Consider the following 21,562-nt stretch of genomic DNA (forward strand, 5'->3'; position numbering starts at 1 on the left):
GCAAGTTACTGTTCACACACAAGCTAATCAAACCACACATACACATTCTTCTAAAACAATGTCTTGAATATATCAAGACATGTCTTGTTTACGCAAAGGTTTGTGATCATGAAACAGACACCCTGATCTGTGAGGAAAGTAAATATCTCTAGTTATCCTTATTGTTTCAGAGTGTATACTGAAGACAACACAAACCGAACAAGTCATCGTTTGGTGGGAGCCAGAACAATGGGAGACAAATATCCCAATAGATACACATAAGCCTGCATTTTCAAATTATTAACTACAGGCAGCCTGCAGTCTAGAAAACCTTTGATATAATAGCAGGGAAACACTTATGGATAGATATATATATATATATATATATATATATATGTGTGTATCTTGAGAATGGTTGGTCATTTCATGTGTAGGATCATGTTGCTTGGAGATAGCATGACAGGGTAACATAATGAACATGGAAATATCTGTCACACATTGCATGTTTCCCAAACTTGGTGAACACATTGCACATAGTCTCCCCTTTCCCCTCATGCACCTTTTACTTATTTGCAAGGCACAACAAGGGAATTATACACCTTTACAGTATGCGAGGGGACAGTAACTGATCAGAGCATCATGCATGGTATCTATGTGTTCGGATAATTATGAGTAATAATCCGGTGTTGGTTTGGAGAAGATCGCATGTTGTTGCGAATAGTTATTCGCAAAGGCAGAGTAAAGGTATATTTGTGTTTATTATGTACTTGGTACAGTATGCGGTGGGAATCCAGAGCTGACTAGCAGTACACACCCCTGGATCAAGGCATCGCCCATATCTTCAAACCGACCAATGACCTCTCCTGTACTGTAAACGACCATCCCTCCAACCAATCGGTGGAGAGCATACAACCCCATTGTATTGTATTTTGGGCAAGGGTATATAAACCTTGCACCTGGGCCGGTCGCTCTCTCTCTCTTGCTCTAAGGTCATCTTGCCAGATCGACTAGAGGACCGGATCCGGGTTGCGCAGGTCAACAAACGTACGTATCATTGGGTGTGACTCTCTCTCTGGGATTGAATTGTATTGTGTTGTACCATTTATATTTTAACTTATTGTAATCCCCTTTTACAAATATATTATTACTTGTTGCTGCTTTGGACCACAACATACAATCAAATACTGGTGTCGCATTCAGTTTCTGTTGAGCGTTTGTATAGTGTAATTGCCACACCTAGAGCCTCGTGCTCTCAGCGTGTCGGTCTGTGTGTATGCACTGAGTGTAAACTGCACGGCTATTCCGGCGTGTGTACGCAAAGTGCGTGCACAGTATGGGACTGTGTACGCTAACGGGACAGAGTACGTAGGTAAAGGATTTATTACATCGGACGCAGCGGCTTCAGTTACAGTGTGCAATAGGGGTTAGTGGCTACTTTCCAAGAAGTCTATCGAACTTCTCACTTGAATCTGATAAAAGATTGAACTCTCGACAAGTCAGATGGATGTTGTTCTTTGCTAGGTTCATTTTTGTAATTACCTATAGGCCCAGCTCCAAAATCCTCAAAGCTGACACTTTATCCTGGAGTTTTCTGTCTAACCATGAAGTCCCTAAGCTTCTAGAGCCAATTCTCACCCCAGATGCATTCTTGCTGGTTTAACCATGAATCTTGCCTCTCAAGTACAGTCAGCACAGATGCAGGCCCCATCTGAGACTCCTTCAGGACTCCTGTTCATTCCACAGAAACTCAGATCGGTCATGTTACTGTATCTGAGTTCCATTCCAACAAGACATCAGGACATCCAGGGGTTAATAAGACTTTACACTTTCTCTCTCGCTCAGAATGGTGGCCAACCATCAAGACAGAAGTTCAAGAGTTTATTAGGGCCTGTCATGTCTGTGCCAAAAACAAGTCTCCTCGTGTTCTATCCTTCTGGACAATTAATTTCTCTGTCTGTACCCTCCAAGCCATGGACCCATTTGTCATTGGATTTTATTGTAGACTTGCAAGATCTTCCAAATGCTTGGTCATCTGGGTAGTAGATGATCAGGTCAGTAAAATGGCTAATTTTGTTCCCCTGTCTTAACTGCCTAATGCTAAGGACCTTGCCCCATTGTTCATTCAACACATATTCCGTATTCATGGCCTACCGCAAGACATTGTCTCAGATAGACGCTCTCAATTCGTAGCCCGTTTCTGGAGGTCTTTTTATGCGGAACTGGGGATCAATATCAGTCTCTCATCAGGGTATCATCCACAGTCCAATGGTAAGACAGATTGAGTTAATCAATCGTTTGAGCAATATCTATGATGTTATATCTCTAAATACCAGGATGATTGGGTTGACTACCTACCCTTTGCAGAATTTGCATATAATGATTCTGAACATTCTTCAACTTCCATGTCTCCTTTTCTTTTGTGTTTCCGGTATTCATCCTAAATGTAATACTTTCACTCCTTCACAACAGTCTAGTTCTTCTTTTTCTCCTGTGTCTCACCACAGGAGGATTTGAAGGGAAGTACATCAAGTCTTGGAGGATGTGGCAGCCTGGTCTAAGAGATTTACTGACGGATTTCAGAAACCTTGTTTTTCAAAGTAGGAAACATGGTGTGGTTATCTGCCCAAAACATCAAGCTCCACCAGACATCTCAGAAATTGGATCCCCGTTACATTGGACCATTTCAAATCATCCAGCAAATCAATCCTGTTGCTTTCCATCCACAATTACCCAAATCTTTGAGAATCAATAATACCTTCCATTAATCTCTGTTTAAACTGGCATTTGTTTTAAGAAATTTAAATTAAGAGGTTTCAGGAGACCTTCTCCAGTCATGATTCGAGGACATCAAGAGTTTGTTGTTGAAAGAATCCTGGACTCCAAGTTTGTGTAGGGTCAAGTACATTACTTAGTTTATTGGAAAGGTTATGGTCCTGAGGAGACAGCATGGGTGCCTGGGAAGTTCCTCCATGCTCCTAAACTAAAAAAAGGTTTCTTCAAGAGATTTCCCCAGAAACCAGGTTCTAGGGGTTTCTAAACCCTCTTCAAGGTGCGTCCCGACCGTTGCTTAGGAGCCGGGACGCCACGCCTCCCGCTGACCCCCAGCCAGTGCCTAACAATGCACAGATGTCGGGCACAAAGCCGTTCATTCCCAATCCGGCGCCTAGCAACAGGCAGACACTGGGCACTGAGAGCTGCCGGATCAATAGCAACAGGGACGTCAGAGGCAGACGGCGTTCCCCGTTGCTGGGTAATTAGTAACTCAGCTGTAGCTCTAGATATGTGCAGCAGAGTAGTTGCATGGAGTTTATTAATTAAGACTCCTGGGCTCTATTGGTTCAGCACCATTTATATTCCCTTACTGGCCTCTCCCAAATCGCTGGTGATAGTTCCTGCTCTTGTGAGAAGCTGTCAGCTCCTGTGAGAACCTGTCAAGCCTGTGATTCTGAGATTCTCCCTGACTGACTTCCTGATCTGATCCAGCTAGCATTGTATTCAGGTTTTGGTGTGGAGTTTCCACACAGGCACAGTCTTGCCTGCATTTCTTTATTGTATCCACCTTGTGCATTGTTGCATTTAGAAATCATTTGTACTTATAGTCTACTTGTTGATAACACCCTGTGCATTGTTGCAAGTGTATACTGATTGTGTTTTGATTATACTCCAACCTGTGCATTGTTGCACTTACGTGCATTCCTCATATATTCCTCAATGTGTGCCCTAGCACAGTAAGAAAAAAGAGAGACATTGTTTCCCCCAGCACCCTGAATGATAACAGTAGCCAGATATAAATCCCACACAATAATAGAATTCAGAGATCTTGGTTACACATATTTGTGCAAATGTGTGAATAAGCCCCAAAGCCACATCAAGGCGTCTCTGTATATTTGGGGTCCCTAGCGCTATATCTAGGTGCAGGGTGTGGCACCCCAAAACACCAGCATAAGCCAGAAAGCCCAGGGCAGCATACCAGTGAAAAAACTAAAGTGTTAATAAATTAAAATTTAGTATTCTTGCTTAGAAATACCCATCCCTTTCGAGCACCTGAATGATATCATTAAGCTGATTGAGCATCTACCATTATATATGCCCTAGCACAGTAGTAAGGTTGTGTCAGCTGACGTCTTACCGTACTGCATCTGTCTTACCATACTGTCCAGCCTCTGACAGTCACTATATACATAAAACCTGGGGGCATCTGAGTACAGAGTGGACCTAATTCACCCTGGAAAGGCGGCTGCTATAGGTGAAGTCTTTGGCTGCAGGAGACTAAAAGACTGCTGGGCAGTGGGTAATTGCCTGAGCGTCATAAGGCATCACCTTTAAACCTACGGAACTGAGTGTAATCATAACAAATACCCTCAAATTCTGTGTATTTAGCTGTTTTTATTTTTTTTAAATACAGCTCCAAAACCAAAACTCGAAAGAGTGGTTTTGGCAAAATGAATACAGATCCAAAACACGAATGGATATCTAGATCCAAAACCAAAACACAAAACCCGAAAAGTGTCCGCTGCACATCTCTATATAAATGCACGTATGGCCGGCAGCAAAGGACCAGCAGTGTGCCAGGAAATGCAATCCCTTCCCATGTTACATTGATAAAAATAAATCATAGTAGGGCTGGATACCATTTAGAAATGGGCTCGACCCCCCTGAGCTGCCCAGAATTGTTTTATGCTGAATCACTGTGCCAATATTATGCTGTATTCCTTTGTGTAGAAATAAGCGTTCAACGTGTTAAGAGAAGTCATTTTACTGCACAGAAATAAAATATAGTTAAACTACTGAATTCAACGGTCTTCATAATTTTGCTCACCACAGGTTTTCCACTAGTACCATAAAGTTCCATATATGAGTGAGTGATGCTAATACAACACAATGCAGCTCATGTATTCCAGGATGTTATGTATACAGTACTTCACTCTACTTAAACTGAAACATCTGAATCAAGCATTGTATATACACAATTCACACTAGCAAGTGATATGAGCCAATGCAGAGCTTTTGGTCAGTTAACTGAAGAGTTGCACAAGATAAAAAGAATACATTAAAGCAATGCATGCTTAAATCTGAAGACAAGAGATAATGTTGGATGCAAGAGTTATTTTTTTATTGTCTTTATTTAAGAATAATTAAATCACTAAGAATATTTTAGATGAAACCTAGCTGTAAAGAGTAACCTCAATGCCAACTTGCCGTGGGTAACGCAGGAGGGAGAGAATCATTTCTCTGATAGGAGACCAAGTTTAATTGCCAGATCTATGACTCATGCAGCTGGTTGAGAGCTGCACATACATTCTCAACATGGGACTGTAAGGATGAATATGCTTTCCATCTGTGAGAACCTAATTACGAGCAAATTCAAAAACACAGTCAGATGTTTTCATTGTGTCGGATTCAACGTGCAGCCAGTGAAATGTGAAAATATTATTTCAGGAAAAAAGGGGTCTTGTCTTGTCTGGATAAAGGGGTGTCAGGAAAAGTCATACAGCTATGTAATTGGCTTCGTTTTTCCATTTTCTTTTTTATTGAGAGTTGGTTTTATTTAACACTAATGAATGATGAATCATTATTTTCATACACAACTCCTGAAACTCATCACCTTCATCTTAAAATGACTGACCCACTCTTTTAGCTGTTTGACTAATGAGATAATCTTATTTACTTACCATAAAGAACACAGAACATCAGACAAGGTGAAACTTAGCTAAAGATAGATTAGATACAAATTGTTAACACAGTGAATCTTCTAGTTACCATGCTAACATTGATGGTATGAACGTAACTGTAATCAGGCAATTCCATAAAGTACTGAATAATTTATATGTTGTATCAAGTTTTTATTTTTAATGCTGATCAGTCATCAGGGTATGTTGTATATGAAACTTATCAACATACTGTAGTACCATTTCCACATGACCATAAAAGAGCACCACAATAGGTAAGGGACACATACTGTATGGAATCAGCATTTTTTTTTCTATGATGTTCTGTATTCTAATTCATGGAAGCAGAGCTGTTGTATACATTGGGCAGACTCCAATCAGTTGGTTAGGAGTATGTCTGGTCATGAACTTCAATGACATGAAAGTCTAAAAAGTTAAAGCAGAGCTGAAAGTCAGAAGAAAGGAAAATAAATTTCCTGGAGAGATTAAAAGGACATGATAGGTAAAAGTATACTTATTTGGACCTCATGTGTAGAAACATAATGTTCTATTAATGCCCTATGTTTGTATGTCATGCTACAAAATGCTAAAACAAATGCACACTACTAAGGGTTGTAGCCTAATGGTTGGCTTAGAATAAATATGTATAAATATGTACACATTTATTTTATTATATTATGTACAATGTGTGTATTGGCATATTGTATAATGCTGACAGTGATGCAGGAGGGAGAAGGGACCCAGTGGGCACTGAAGCTGAGCTGTTGTCAATGTAAAGTGGTAGTTTGTAGTGACAGTTGGTCAGGGAGAAGGATGTAGAAAGCCTTCGCGAGCGCACTGGCTGTCAATCGCAATGGACAGCTCACGGATATAGTGGCAGGGTAACAGTGTGGGTCAGTAAACTGGGGTATATAAGGAGCAGAAATATCCAGTGGCGGGGTCTGCATGTTTTCCCGCTGTCAGTGCTCACACCTGAGCCTTCAGCGCTATTAAGAGCGGTAACACTGTAGATGTTACAGCAGCTGCTGAGGCTAGGGGAGTGCAGCCAGATGGGGCAAGCCACAAAGCTGAGAGCGGAGTCCGGGGCGACTGTCACGCTGAAGGGCATACCTGTCCTGCGCCCCAAGTGCTGGGAGTGAAAAGAGGCAGAAGCCGCTGAGGTGGTGCACCAAGCACCGGTAGCTTTCATAGCAGACAGAGGGGTATATTTACTAAAATTCGTATTTTTCAGAATGAGGTTAAAGTTCAAACATGAATGACATCGAAAGTGTAAATTTGCAACTTTTTCAATTTATTACGACTAATTTACTAAGCTGTCGTATTTTGCATTTTCGTGTTTTCCGATGTCGATGTCATTCGTATTTTTTGGCAGTGTTTTACGGGAGTGAATAGTAAAACACTGCCGACATTAACACAATAAATCCCGGCCGGATCTGTGAGATCCGTGCAGGGCTTCATTGTGCACCTTTCGTAAAAAAAATAACATTGTTACAAATAAAAAAAAAATGCGTGGGGTCCCCTAAGCAAAACCAGCCTCAGGCTCTTTGAGCCGGTCCTGGTTGACAAAATATGGGGGGGAAATGACAGGGGTTCCCCCATATTTCATAAACCAGCACCAGGCTCTGCGTCTGGTCCTGGTTCCGAAAATACGGGGGACAAAAAGCGTAGGGGTCCCCCATATTTTTGAAACCAGTACCGGGCTCCACTAGCCAGGTACATAATGCCACAGCCGGGAGACACTTTTATACTGGTCCCGGCGGCCCTGGCATTACATACCCAACTAGTCACCCCTGGCCGGGGTACCCTGGAGGAGTGCGTGGTTGGGTTTCCGTTTTTTTATTTTGCCAAGTATGTGGATTATACAAAGAACAGAAGGTACACTGGATTATGTGAGTATAATTTTTTTCACAGGTACCCCTGGGATTCTACATGGAGAAGAGGACCGAGCCTCGTGTGAACATAGGTAAGTATGTATGTTTGGAGGTGTGCATGTATGTAATAAATTTATACTGTCACAGTGTGTGTCCTGTTTTTTAGGGGGTATTTTTTTAGTAGTAGTACTACAGGTACCAGCGGGCCCGGTTTTCCACCGCATGCTGGTACTTGTGGTTCTCCAAGTACCAGCTTGTGGGGGAGGCTTGCTGGGACTTGTAGTACTGCTACTAAAAACAATATTCACATTTTTTTCAAAAGGCTATCAGCCCCCCATCTGCCGCCCTTGGCCCTTCACCCCATCACCCTTGGCCCTTGGGTGGCTGGAGGGGGGGACCCCTTGATTTAAGGGGTTCCCTCTCCTCCAGGGTACCCCGGCCAGTGGTGACTAGTTGGGTATGTAATGTCAGGGCCGCAGGGACCTAGATAAAAGTGTCCCCCGGCTGTGGCATTATGTACCTGGCTAGTGGAGCCCGGTGCTGGTTTCAAAAATACGGGGGACCCCTGCGCTTTTTGTCCCCCATATTTTTGGAACCAGGACCAGGCGCAGAGCCTGGTGCTGGTTGATTAAATATGGGGGAACCCCTGACATTTTTTTGCCCATATTTTTTCAACCAGGTCCAGCTCAAAGAGCCCGAGGCTGGTTTTGCTTAGGAGGGGGGACCCCACTCATTTTTTCCCTGCAAATTTAACACTTTCCCACCCCTTCCCACTGATAAACATGCACGGATCTCATGGATCCATGCATGCCTATCAGAACACGGTAAAAAATAGCAGGTCTGTTTTAAATCTGCTTTTTTTCTACGATTTGTATCTTTTCACGGCAGTGTTTGGCTATTGCCGGCAGTGTTCGTGAAATACACTTTTTAGTAAATTACCGAGTTGTATCAAAAAAACCGTCGTATTTGACCGATGGTGTATTCATTCGTATTTTTTTCTTTGACTTCCAAAAAAATACGAATGCCCTCATCACTGCCGAGATTTGAGTTTAGTAAATTCCCGAGATGACACTTTGAAGAAAAAACACCATCTCGGTCAAAATCGGGAGCTTAGTAAATAAACCCCAGAGAGAGCAGAGCTTCAGCAGCACAGCAGCAGAAGGGGAAGTGGTGTCATAGTAACCAGGATGCCTGCAGCGACCCTTCCTTCTTCATGGAGGAGGAGACCTGGCAAGTGGCAGTCAGTGAGCTGTGAGGGGACCTGTCAATCTCTGTGCAGAGGAGGAGTCGGGGGAGCACCGTATAGCATTGCGACTAAATTATGGAGGTGTAAGTGCACTAAACCAGCAATTATACTACACTAAGCATAAGAAACTGCATTTGACTTTTGCCATCTATTAGATTCGGTCAGAGGATATCAGTACCAGGCAGCCATTGCAGAGGAGTTGGTGGCAGCAGCAACTGAGGCTATGGGAGTGTAATGTGATTTAAGCCCTAGAGACTGGCAACAACAGTGCCCATTCAAGCGCCACTCTAAGGATATATGAGCTGTCTAGTGCTATTGGGCTGTATAGTATGTACATAAGCGAACTGTATTATCACCTCACCACTTACATTGCTTTATGTAACTCCTAGCATTACCTGAGTACTGATAAAGGAGAGACAGTGACTTTAATGTAGTGCCAGCAGTTATTAGTCCTCAAAGACTAATTGTATAATAGAGGAGTACTGACACTGAGGAGTAGTGAGATCAGTACCCAGAACAATTCTAACAGGCCAAGCAAATATTAAAAGCAGCAGCAGCACATAAAAGTGAGCCCACAGGATACCCTATAAGCAGAGACTGCTAACAGCAAGGAGCTGAATTAACCCTATATGCTCTATAGTCAAATGTGCTGGTGTAAAATAGAGAAAGCAGCATAGAATATTGTAGGCCTCATTATTTCAGCTGTATATTAATTAAATTGAGAAACTGTGGTAAATAATTGGCATTTGAACTGTATTTGACTACCCAGTGTAAAGGGAAAGGATATCCAGGAACTGAGGCTTTGAATATATTTCAACTAGTGCATTTAGCCAGGACTCACAGTTTTAACATTTAGGAAAGAGAGGATATACGTGTATGCTTGTTTTACAAAATATATATACAGTATACGGCCACAGTTTTACCAAGTAAACACGACTGCTAAGGTTAACTATTTCAGTTTCCTGAGGAGTTTTAGTGCTGGATCGAACTGCTACAGTTGCATTACACTGAGGGGAGGAAACAACTTCAAGACTAGACTATTGCTAGTGTTTTGCTACTTATATACTAAAGAGTACTTTCTACTTGTCAGCTAAAAGGAAAAACAAAAAGAGGATACAAGTAGCACAGTAGTGGATATTAACTGCTACATAGATAGACAGAATTAAGTAACATCTTTACTGTTCAAAGGAGAATTTCTACATCAAAGGATATTATTAGTTCATCTCCATTTAATAAGTATTAACTGTTTCAAACTCATGGAATTTATGAGCCGCAACAGTGCACAGCTGCATTAAGAGTACTTGGGTCACTCATTCTCTGTTGAGAAAAGGAGAGTTTTTTGTATTGCATGCAAATATTATACGTATAGGTATTTGTGGAAATATAGGGAAGGTATTAACTTTCGTCATGTTGGACAAAATGCATTGATGTCTAAAGTGTTGCTATGGAATTAAACTTTTATACTTACCGCTTATTTGTGAAGTGGAATTTGATCCATGGAATCTGGAAGAAGTACAGGTATAATACAAATGGTAAATGTGTAATTAAATTAAATAAGTACATATGTACACAATCCTGAGAGTAGGCTTACCCAAGCAAGCCTAAATATAGTATCAAAGCTTGGGTGGAGGCACATTTAACATTTCTAGTGTAATTAGTCAATAGATAGGTGCCAACAGAGGGTTGCATTTATGGAGGCACTGCTGAGATCTCAGTGAATCTCATTAGGTGTTACTATTTAACAAGGTCATTCACCTAACATAAGTATTAAAATTGTTGTGTAATTTACTCAAAGATTATGGAGGTGTTGATCGGGGAAGACATCTACACTTGGTATCAGAGGAAAGGCATGAACTCTAAGAAATGTATAGGAATGGGAGGAGACTTCTCAGATGTCACCGATGAAGTCGTGCTAAGGAAAGTGGGCACTCTATATGGGGTGATTAGGCCCATCATAGTGGATAAGTGGGATGGAGAACTAGGAAATAAAGTTGCCATGCTAGTTGAAAATGAAAGAGAGTTAGACATCAACTTAATCCCACTTATGGTAATGACTGATGAATAAATGGGGAGGAAATTGTCTATCATTGGACCTAGGGCCGGAGAGGAAGAGGTATTCAATGTCCACATATCAAGGGCATCCCCTTTGTATGGTTCAGAAATAGGTTGATGCTAGGAGGGATAGTAACACTACTACCAATGTAGATGGAGGGCAGTTCGAGACTATGGTAGACCGAGTAGTCTCTCAATTGGAGAGATGGCATTATGAGGGGAGCTACCGAAGACTAAGAATATTCTCGGGCATTATACCAGTACCTACTGGGGAAGAAGCATATGGAGCCTTCAAGGAAGCCACAGTCCAACAGGCAGAATAGTGGCAGTGCCCCGACAAGATAAAGCGGCAATGTGTAGTGGAGAGCTTGCAGGGCCCTGCTATGGGGATAGTACAGGTGGCTAGACGAAGCAATCCCAATGCTATGCTAGAGACCTACTTGGAAGCATTAGACTATGCATATGGTACTCTGGAAGATGTGGGGGACCTTATTTCCAGATTGCACCACACCTTTCAGGAGCCAGGAGAGAAATTGTGTTTATATGTCATAAGGATAGATAAGTTATTGTACAAAATTGTGGACAAAGGGGGAATTACCAGAGAGGAAGTAGATAAGACTCACATGAGGCAGGTGCTAAGGGGAGCATTGACAACGGACCCAGTGGCACAGAAGTTAAGGTGCTCTGGAGTGAGAGAACCCCCCCCTGGCTTTAATTAGCTATTAAAGGAGGTGAAGCAAGTAGAAGTCCTGATCGATATGAGAGTGAACATGATAAAGAAGGTCAATGTGGTGCAATCAATGGCCGAACTTCACCCATTGGAGGATAAACTTCTGAAATTAATGGAGGAACAGAATAAGAGGATAGAGCAATCTATTGCTACACAGAGCCTTAACAACACTCCTCAAGGTACTTTTAGACAATGTACAAAATGCAGATATGCGCACCCTGGGGTGTTATAGGATAATTATATATTTTTGGGGGAACGTTCAATGTTCAGATGTTCAAATCCTTCCCTTTTGAATTAGAACAGAATTCCTCCTTTTTCCCTCAAAAAAACAGAAGTAAGGGAATATATAGTGAAGTACAGTTTTATTAGGAGTGTGAATAACATAAACAAATACAAGTAATAATTCCACCAACTTATAGTGGGGCAAATATGCGTACCAGAATATGTGGGGTCCCCAACAAAGGTTACCCTATAGCGCTTGTGAGGTGTTAAACAGATACCTCCCGGGATCTCAGCACTGTTCCTCCTCTAGCCGTGGTATTCCTGGGTACTCCCCCTCTTACTGGATCAATCGCAGTCTGTCCCACAGCACCAACGCGTTTCTGCTCTCTGGGAGCCTTTCTCAAGGTGTGTGGTGGAGTGAAGACTGGGAGAATTTATGCCCAGTATTGTGGTGTGATTGGCTCAGACTGGATATCCCATAAATTAACATTCCCTTCATGAATTATTATAAACTAGTTATTCTGGTGACTTTGCCTGAGATATTAGTTGGCCCCTTGTATGGGAAAAGCTTTAAATTAGACAATTTTAATACTTAAAAACAGCTGGAAACGCCGAGATTAGGCGTGCGTTCCAACTCGTGGAACGCACACCCTACTTCCGGTTCCAGCCGCCGTCCCTTGTGGTGTACTCACGGCGCTAAGCATCATGCCGCTACGCATGCGTTCCATATGCTGGAACGCATGGCATTTCCGTTTCCGCCTAGAGCTCTAATAGGCGGAGATGTAAACTTCCGGTTTCGGACATTCTGCTGTGGAACGCATTAATTCATATGCGTTCCATGGCTTTAACATACCGGAAAACCCATGGGATACCTTTGTGGAATACAAAAGATGAAATAATGGGAAAGATGAAGTTAAACCCCAGTATTTCCACATTGAATTAGTAATAGAGGGTATGCTTCCTGCATCTTATGACAATACCTTTTTTAATACATTTTTAAAAATATATATAGTTATAAAATCTCCATAAAAAATACATAGGATGAATAAACGTGTAGAAATAGAATAACAGTGGACAGCAGTATATACAACAAATTCATAATGGGGGGTGTTCTTCCTACATCTTATGGAAATAAATGTTATGAATTATGTATACTTATAAAATACAGTTTTAAAATATTCAATAAAAGACAGTACATTATGGTATCGCAGATAAAAATATTGATGGATAATCAATTCATTAATAAATAATTAATTTATTGCAAATTAATTATCATAAGAACCATTTTAATTCAAAGTCCAGATTCAGGCCCTTAGGTGCTAAAGTTCCCATATTGTAAATCCACCGCATTTCTGTTTGTGCGAGACTTTCTTCCAGATTTCCATTTCTCCAATGATTCTGCACCATTTTGATGCCTACTACTTTCTCTAAAGCGTTACAGTTTTTATTATGGGATGACTTAAAGTGATTTGAAACTGAATGGTTCTCGAAGCACTTTTTTATGTTCCGAGTGTGTTCTGCCCATCTTTCCTTCAAGGGTCTACTGGTCCGGCCAATATACTGCAGTTTGCAACTGCACTCCATCAGATAAATACAGTTTTTGGTGTTACACGTAATGAATTCAGAGATGTTGTATATGTTACCAGTAGTATTGGACCTAAATTCCTTTCGTCTTACTGGGTTGGTTGGTGTGGCTCCTACACATTACGCACAAGCCGCATCTATGGAACCCTTTTGTTTTTATTCTGCTAGATTTTTTAGGTGCAACCGCACTCTTTACTAGCTTCTGTTTTAGATTGGGTGCTCTTCTGTATACGAATTTGGGGTTCTGTGGTAAAATTTTCTCTAAAATCGGATCTCTGGTTAAAAGATGCCAATGTTTTTTCACAATTAATTCCATTTCTTTATGTTGGCTATTAAAAGATGTTATAAAAGGTAAAGTGCATGTGTCTTCCTGGAGTTTTCTTTTAGGTTTTAGAAGATCTTGTCTATTCACTTCTTGTATTTCCTTAATGTATTCATCCACTTTATTCTCTTCGTATCCTTTGGAAACAAATTTTTTCTTCATATCGACAGATTGGTTTCTGAAGACTGTAATGTCAGTGCAGTTTCTTCTTAATCTTCTAATTTGGCCTTTTGGTACGTTTTTCAACCAGTTAGAATGATGGTTGCTTGAAACTGAAATATACGAATTACTGTCTGTTGGTTTAAAATAGGATTTTGTTTTTAAAAAATTATTTTCAATGTACAGAGTAAGGTCCAAAAAGTTTACTTCCTTTTTGCTGATATTAAACACCAAGGAAATGTTAAAATCATTTCTGTTAAGAGATTCGCAAAAGGAATTGAGGGCTTCTTCATCACCTTCCCAAATAAAAAATAATGTCATCGATAAAACGATACCATAATTTGATGTTGGATAAAAAGGGGTTATTCTCTGTCCATATGTGCTGATTTTCCCAATGACTCATAAAGAGATTAGCATATGCTGGGGCAAAGCGAGTGCCCATAGCAGTCCCCATTTTTTGTAAATAAAATTTTCCATTATGCCAGAAGAAATTATTATTTAAAATAAAACCTAATACTCTCCACTATAAAGGGAATCTTGTTTGTTTCGAAATTACTGTTTTGTAGATGATGTTTCACAGCATTAATGCCTTTTTCATGGTCAATAATCGTGTATAGACTACTTACGTCTGCAGTGGCCATGATATAGTTGGGTTCCCATTTGAAGCTTTCTATTTTTTGTAAGATATCCATAGTGTCTTTGATGTATGATCTTACTTAACAGAAATGATTTTAACATTTCCTTAGTGTTTAATATCAGCAAAAAGGAAGTAAACTTTTTGGACCTTACTCTGTACATTAAAAATAATTTTTTAAAAACAAAATCCTATTTTAAACCAACAGACAGTAATTCGTATATTTCAGTTTCAAGCAACCATCATTCTAACTGGTTGAAAAACGTACCAAAAGGCCAAATTAGAAGATTAAGAAGAAACTGCACTGACATTACAGTCTTCAGAAACCAATCTGTCGATATGAAGAAAAAATTTGTTTCCAAAGGATACGAAGAGAATAAAGTGGATGAATACATTAAGGAAATACAAGAAGTGAATAGACAAGATCTTCTAAAACCTAAAAGAAAACTCCAGGAAGACACATGCACTTTACCTTTTATAACATCTTTTAATAGCCAACATAAAGAAATGGAATTAATTGTGAAAAAACATTGGCATCTTTTAACCAGAGATCCGATTTTAGAGAAAATTTTACCACAGAACCCCAAATACGTATACAGAAGAGCACCCAATCTAAAACAGAAGCTAGTAAAGAGTGCGGTTGCACCTAAAAAATCTAGCAGAATAAAAACAAAAGGGTTCCATAGATGCGGCTTGTGCGTAATGTGTAGGAGCCACACCAACCAACCCAGTAAGATGGAGGAATTTAGGTCCAATACTACTGGTAACATATACAACATCTCTGAATTCATTACGTGTAACACCAAAAACTGTATTTATCTGATGGAGTGCAGTTGCAAACTGCAGTATATTGGCCGGACCAGTAGACCCTTGAAGGAAAGATGGGCAGAACACACTCGAAACATAAAAAAGTGCTTCGAGAACCATTCAGTTTCAAATCACTTTAAGTCATCCCATAATAAAATCTGTAACGCTTTAGAGAAAGTAGTAGGCATCAAAATGGTGCAGAATCATTGGAGAAATGGAAATCTGGAAGAAAGTCTCGCACAAACAGAAATGCGGTGGATTTACAATATGGGAACTTTAGCACCTAAGGGCCTGAATCTGGACTTTGAATTAAAATGGTCTTATGATAATTTATTGCAAATTAATTAATTATTTATTAATGAATTGATTATCCATCAATATTTTTATCTGCGATACCATAATGTACTGTCTTTTATTGAATATTTTAAAACTGTATTTTATAAGTATACATAATTCATAACATATATTTCCATAAGATGTAGGAAGAACACCCCCCATTATGAATTTGTTGTATATACTGCTGTCCACTTATATTCTTTCTATTACTACACGTTTATTCATCCTATGTATTTTTTATGGAGATTTTATAACTATATATATTTTTAAAAATGTATTCAAAAGGTATTGTCATAAGATGCAGGAAGAATACCCTCTATTACTAATTAAATGTGGAAATACTGGGGTTTAACTTCATCTTTCCCATTATTTCATCTTTTGTATTCCACAAAGGTATCCCATGGGTTTTCCGGTATGTTAAAGCCATGGAACGCATATGAATTAATGCGTTCCACAGCGGAATGTCCGAAACCGGAAGTTTACATCTCCGGCTATTAGAGCTCTAGGCGGAAACGGAAATGCCATGCGTTCCAGCATATGGAATGCATGTGTAGCAGCATGATGCTTAGCGCCGTGAGTACACCACAAGGGACGGCGGCCGGAACCGGAAGTAGGGTGTGCGTTCCACGAGTTGGAACGCACGCCGAATCTCTGCGTTTCCAGCCGTTTTTAAGTATTAAAATTGTCTAATTTAAAGCTTTTCCCATACAAGGGGCCAACTAATATCTCAGGCAAAGTCACCAGAATAACTAGTTTATAATAATTCATGAAGGGAATGTTAATTTATGGGATATCCAGTCTGAGCCAATCACACCACAATACTGGGCATAAATTCTCCCAGTCTTCACTCCACCACACACCTTGAGAAAGGCTCCCAGAGAGCAGAAACGTGTTGGTGCTGTGGGACAGACTGCGATTGATCCAGTAAGAGGGGGAGTACCCAGGAATACCACGGCTAGAGGAGGAACAGTGCTGAGATCCCGGGAGGTATCTGTTTAACACCTCACAAGCGCTATAGGGTAACCTTTGTTGGGGACCCCACATATTCTGGTACGCATATTTGCCCCACTATAAGTTGGTGGAATTATTACTTTTATTTGTTTATGTTATTCACACTCCTAATAAAACTGTACTTCACTATATATTCCCTTACTTCTGTTTTTTTTAAGGAAAAAGGAGGAATTCTGTTCTCATTCAAAAGGGAAGGATTTGAACATCTGAACATTGAACGTTCCCCACAAAATATACAATTATCCTATAACACCCCAGGGTGCGCATATCTGCATTTTGTACATTGTCTAAAAGTTCTCTTGGAAGTGGGGGTGACCACTTCAGCGGAGATTGCAGCACTGCTGTGTTGGAGCGCTGGTTCGAAAACGTTTTTTAACAAGATACCTTTCTTTCACCCATTCTTACCAGCTGTACCATGCTGGGGTACAGGGATCAAAGAAGATTACTTTTGGATTCAGTATTTGAGACCAAAAGTGGAGATAGGGATAGAACAGAGGTAGTAGTAGATACAAAAGAAATGGATATCATCATGAGGAAACTGGAGTATGTGCTAATCAGAGAGAGTAAAATATGGTGGGAGACCATAACTCTAGAGAAATATATTGCAGAAAAACTTATCCCAAGAGGATTGAAAATAGAAAAAAGACCCTCGTCAGAAAACGAAAGTAAGGATTTTTATGACAAATGGAAGAACATCACAGAGAATTGTTCCATATAACTTATGGAACTTATAATACAAGAAAGGAAAAAAGATCTTAACCTCATAGAAAAACAAATTGAAAGTTTTACTACGGAATTAGGTACATTCAGAAATCTAGAGGAATATGTTGAGAAGGAAATCAAAATGGAAAGTAGAATAATTAAAAGAGAAAAAGAATTAATAATGAGAAAAAAGAGGAAATATATAAGGGATAAGAAGGAAAGAGAAACAGAAAAAGATGAAGGAGACGATAGAAGAAGAAGCGTTACATTAGAGGAGGAGAGAGAGGAAACCCCCTGCCATTGTGACATCAGCCCAATACAGAGACCAAGAGAAAAGAGGAACGAAAGGAGGAATTATGAAAGGAAAAGTATGATAAGAACTTCACCACGTTTAGAGGAGAAACATGAAGCAAGAGGAAGAGAAGGGAGGAGGTTTTCACCGTACCCTGACAGTAGAAACTATAGACGAAGGGAATTTACGGGTAGGAGAACCCAAAATTGGAGAAGGGTGGAAAACAACCAGAGAGGGGAAAGACAAAATTACGATAGGGATTATTTTGTGAAGGATGAATGGCATATCAACCGAAGAAATTACAAACCACAAACCAGAGACAACAGTAATAGGTTCAGAGTATTCAATAATGAAGCTTTTTTAGGGCAGAATTGGAAGAGAAACAGAGGATATTAGTGTTCAGAAGAGAATGAAAGAAAAGGGGTAAAAGGGGTAAAGGACGAAAGAATGAACCTAAATGTCCAGATAATAAGGAAAATAATGAACGAGAGCTGGGGAAAACCAAAATATTCAACTTAAGTAACCATGAGCTGACGGTGGATGAAACAAGAATACTAGAGAAAGGTCTTAAGTTTGCTCCGGACAACAAACTCAATAAATTTGAAACCTATCTGGACATCCAAAAATTTGTTAGAAAGGTTTCGCTTAAAAAATACTTTTTAAGTCAACCAGGAGAAACAACATCAGAGAGAAATCCCTTCAAACCAAAATCAACCCCACTTTTTCAAGAGGATGTTTCGTGAAAAGCTTTAATAAAGCAGTAACTACTGATCTGGATAATCTCCCCCCACATTGGAAGAAAGAACCTAATACCACGAAAAAAGAAAGGGAAGCAATTAAAGCACTACAAGATAATAAAGAAATTGTTATCAAACCCTCAGATAAAGGGGGGGGGGATAGTGATTATGGACGCCAAAAAATATGAGGAAGAAATCAGCAGACAGATAGAAGATAAATCCACATACATGGTTTTAAGAGGAAATCCAAATGAAAGAATAGAACGTGAATTAAAAACACTCCACAACAAATATAAAGATGAAGGGATCATTCAGGAGAAAGAGGAGCAGTATATTAACATCAAAAATCCCACTCTACCTGTCTTTTATGTACTGCCGAATATTCATAAAAGTTTATCCGATCCCCCAGGAAGACCTATAGTAGCGGGAACAAATTCCGTTACATCCAATCTTTCCCATTTTGTCGACCACCATCTCCAGCCGGAAGTACTGAAAGTAAGATCATACATCAAAGACACTATGGATATCTTACAAAAAATAGAAAGCTTCAAATGGGAACCCAACTATATCATGGCCACTGCAGACGTAAGTAGTCTATACACGATTATTGACCATTAAAAAGGCATTAATGCTGTGAAACATCATCTACAAAACAGTAATTTCGAAACAAACAAGATTCCCTTTATAGTGGAGAGTATTAGGTTTATTTTAAATAATAATTTCTTCTGGCATAATGGAAAATTTTATTTACAAAAAATGGGGACTGCTATGGGCACTCGCTTTGCCCCAGCATATGCTAATCTCTTTATGAGTCATTGGGAAAATCAGCACATATGGACAGAGAATAACCCCTTTTTATCCAACATCAAATTATGGTATCGTTTTATCGATGACATTATTTTTATTTGGGAAGGTGATGATGAAGCCCTCAATTCCTTTTGCGAATCTCTTAACAGAAATGATTTTAACATTTCCTTGGTGTTTAATATCAGCAAAAAGGAAGTAAACTTTTTGGACCTTACTCTGTACATTGAAAATAATTTTTTAAAAACAAAATCCTATTTCAAACCAACAGACAGTAATTCGTATATTTCAGTTTCAAGCAACCATCATTCTAACTGGTTGAAAAACGTACCAAAAGGCCAAATTAGAAGATTAAGAAGAAACTGCACTGACATTACAGTCTTCAGAAACCAATCTGTCGATATGAAGAAAAAATTTGTTTCCAAAGGATACGAAGAGAATAAAGTGGATGAATACAATACTACTGGTAACATATACAACATCTCTGAATTCATTACGTGTAACACCAAAAACTGTATTTATCTGATGGAGTGCAGTTGCAAACTGCAGTATATTGGCCGGACCAGTAGACCCTTGAAGGAAAGATGGGCAGAACACACTCGGAACATAAAAAAGTGCTTCGAGAACCATTCAGTTTCAAATCACTTTAAGTCATCCCATAATAAAAACTGTAACGCTTTAGAGAAAGTAGTAGGCATCCAAATGGTGCAGAATCATTGGAGAAATGGAAATCTGGAAGAAAGTCTCGCACAAACAGAAATGCGGTGGATTTACAATATGGCAACTTTAGCACCTAAGGGCCTGAATCTGGACTTTGAATTAAAATGGTTCTTATGATAATTTATTGCAAATTAATTAATTATTTATTAATGAATTGATTATCCATCAATATTTTTATCTGCGATACCATAATGTACTGTCTTTTATTGAATATTTTAAAACTGTATTTTATAAGTATACATAATTCATAACATTTATTTCCATAAGATGTAGGAAGAACACCCCCCATTATGAATTTGTTGTATATACTGCTGTCCACTTTTATTCTTTCTATTACTACACGTTTATTCATCCTATGTATTTTTTATGGAGATTTTATAACTATATATATTTTTAAAAATGTATTAAAAAAGGTATTGTCATAAGATGCAGGAAGAATACCCTCTATTACTAATTCAATGTGGAAATACTGGGGTTTAACTTCATCTTTCCCATTATTTCATCTTTTGTATTCCACAAAGGTATCCCATGGGTTTTCCGGTACGTTAAAGCCATGGAACGCATATGAATTAATGCGTTCCACAGCGGAATGTCCGAAACCGGAAGTTTACATCTCCGCCTATTAGAGCTCTAGGCGGAAACGGAAATGCCATGCGTTCCAGCATATGGAACGCATGCGTAGCGGCATGATGCTTAGCGCCGTGAGTACACCACAAGGGATGGCGGCCGGAACCGGAAGTAGGGTGTGCGTTCCACGAGTTAGAACGCACGCCGAATCTCGGCGTTTCCAGCCGTTTTTAAGTATTAAAATTGTCTAATTTAAAGCTTTTCCCATACAAGGGGCCAACTAATATCTCAGGCAAAGTCACCAGAATAACTAGTTTATAACAATTCATGAAGGGAATGTTAATTTATGGGATATCCAGTCTGAGCCAATCACACCACAATACTGGGCATAAATTCTCCCTGTCTTCACTCCACCACACACCTTGAGAAAGTCTCCCAGAGAGCAGAAACGCGTTGGTGCTGTGGGACAGACTGCGATTGATCCAGTAAGAGGGGGAGTACCCAGGAATACCATGGGTAGAGGAGGAACAGTGCTGGGATCCCGGGAGGTATCTGTTTAACACCTCACAAGCGCTATAGGGTAACCTTTGTTGGGGACCCCACATATTCTGGTACGCATATTTGCCCCACTATAAGTTGGTGGAATTATTACTTTTATTTGTTTATGTTATTCACACTCCTAATAAAACTGTACTTCACTATATATTCCCTTACTTCTGTTTTTTTGAGGGAAAAAGGAGGAATTCTGTTCTAATTCAAAAGGGAAGGATTTGAACATCTGAACATTGAACGTTCCCCACAAAATATATAATTATCCTATAACACTCCAGGGTGCGCATATCTGCATTTTGTACATTGTCTAAAAGTTCTCTTGGAAGTGGGGGTGACCACTTCAGCGGAGATTGCAGCACTGCTGTGTTGGAGCGCTGGTTCAAAAACGTTTTTTTAACAAGACTCCTCAAGGTACTGCCCCGAGTGAGCCCATGATGAGTGCATGGAGAAGAAGCAACTTTAATAATAGAGGGTGTTTCAAGTGTGGGAGGCTAGGCCACCGAGCCTTTGAGTGCAACCTTAATCGAGGCTCCCCTTGGATGCCCAATACTACATCCGGTAGCTCT

The 21,562-nt window shown here is 39.8% G+C and overlaps 1 long non-coding RNA gene across 4 annotated transcripts in view; it reads right to left on the minus strand.

Annotated features, from left to right (window-relative positions):
• Nucleotides 1-5,626: 5,626 nt before the first annotated feature.
• Nucleotides 5,627-21,562, minus strand: part of LOC134956903 (uncharacterized) — a 59,153-nt gene continuing 43,217 nt past the window's right edge. For all 4 annotated transcript variants that reach the window (XR_010186281.1, XR_010186279.1, XR_010186278.1 and 1 more), the window contains 2 exons: nt 10,234-10,268; nt 5,627-6,074 (listed from right to left, as the gene is read on the minus strand). This is a non-coding gene — a long non-coding RNA (uncharacterized LOC134956903). The remainder of the gene's footprint in view (nt 6,075-10,233; nt 10,269-21,562) is intronic.

The sequence above is a fragment of the Pseudophryne corroboree genome, chromosome 9 (assembly GCF_028390025.1).
Source record: "Pseudophryne corroboree isolate aPseCor3 chromosome 9, aPseCor3.hap2, whole genome shotgun sequence".
NCBI lineage: Eukaryota > Metazoa > Chordata > Amphibia > Anura > Myobatrachidae > Pseudophryne > Pseudophryne corroboree.